The sequence below is a fragment of the Branchiostoma floridae genome, chromosome 2 (genome assembly GCF_000003815.2).
Source record: "Branchiostoma floridae strain S238N-H82 chromosome 2, Bfl_VNyyK, whole genome shotgun sequence".
Lineage (NCBI taxonomy): Eukaryota > Metazoa > Chordata > Leptocardii > Amphioxiformes > Branchiostomatidae > Branchiostoma > Branchiostoma floridae.
This window is the reverse complement of record NC_049980.1, coordinates 21,102,999-21,104,510: the sequence shown is the minus strand read 5'-3', so window position 1 is coordinate 21,104,510 and position 1,512 is coordinate 21,102,999. Positions and strand designations below refer to the sequence as shown.

The window sequence follows — 1,512 nt, the reverse complement described above, 5'->3', positions numbered from 1 at the left end:
AATTAAAACACAAAATAGTCTAGTACATGAAAGATGAACACATCGTCCTGGGACCAGACAGTGCAGGTGCGGCACATGCGCTCTGATGTTACTCTCCAGTGACCCTTAAGGTCGTCCCAACCGACACTGGAGGCTTCGAATGTGGCTTTTCCGTGGCAGAGAGTACGATGAATAGATCGCGTGATTAGCTCTAACAACCCGAGGATGAGCCCATGTTTTTGCTTTGTGTGGCCAAACAATGTCGGCTGCTTGTCAATGCATATCTTGATATGGCCTTGGGGCAGGAAACTGGCTGACTTGTCTAACCACTGCCTGGGAGACACTAGAGACTATCAAATTGCATATACATGCGTCATGTTGACGGTGCTCTTTCAGTTCCGTCCTTTGTAGCTCCTTCGACCTCAGAATTTATTTTGGGTGCCGTTTTTGTTTGAAATTGTGAACAATTATGGTTCATCAGGAAGCTACGAGTGATTCTGGATTCTAAAATCTGGTAGTCTGTAGTCCCGATTTCAAAAGAAACGATCAGCAAGGCCTCATAGCGATTGTCTCTTGAACTTCAGTTGCCCTTACTTCTTGGAAGAAACACAGATTACAAAACTATTGTTATCATTTTTGGGCCGTGGGTTAAGCTTTTGGCCTAATGATTATTATTGTAGTTGTGTTTAGATGTCCCTTTTGCCTATTCCTATATGCAAAATGCATGTAGCTGAAATAAAGTCATATTATAAACTTTATAGATTTGCATATTCCGTAAGGTACCAGTAATGCCGTTATTCCTTAATGCTGAGCTTTATAATGATTATCTTACAATTATATGTCATTATTATAGAGTATGACTGATTTGGCAACACTTAGTTATATGTTTCATGTTAAATTGTTAAAATTATCATCTTATCAAAAATATTACCCTAACATATGTAACTAGGATGGTCTTGGAAATAGCTGAGGATTGGGAGTCAAATACATGTACGCCATAAAACAGATTTCTTTGTAGCAAAATGGACCATTGTTTTGAGTATCGTCCATTCACAAGTTCTCACATACTGAATCAGGTCCAGGTTCAGGTCCAAACCTGAATTTTCTGTACTGGTATCCACCCCCCTCTATGGTGCAACTATCTATGGAGTGTTGGTATGTGTCTCATGAAAGTAGATGAAAAGCTGCAGAAGAGACCTCCTGTTGGTTGTAAGGCCCTGAATCATATGGCTTTCTTTCAACATCAAGTACATTTTTGTACATGTGCATATAAGTGATCACCATAAAAGGATATTAAAATAGAAAATTCAACATAATCAGTGTATTTCAGGTTCATGAGGAGGGCTGAAGTAATATGCCACTTGGAAACATTATTGTACACTACTCTGAAAAATGGAGAATCAAATCAGGCTTTACTTAAGATAAGTTGTGTTTGAAACATAGCATATTATATGATAAAAGATGCCAAAACTTATCATTTGAGTTCGTTTTCATGTAAAGGTAGTATAGCAAACTGAAATGAGATGTCTGATA

At 38.3% G+C, this 1,512-nt stretch overlaps 1 protein-coding gene across 1 annotated transcript in view; it reads right to left on the bottom strand.

Moving 5' to 3' along the window:
* Window positions 1-1,192: 1,192 nt before the first annotated feature.
* LOC118409655 (THO complex subunit 1-like) overlaps window positions 1,193-1,512 on the bottom strand; it is a gene marked incomplete in the record, with an annotated part of 10,532 nt that continues 10,212 nt past the window's right edge. The window contains 1 exon segment of the mRNA XM_035810825.1: window positions 1,193-1,512.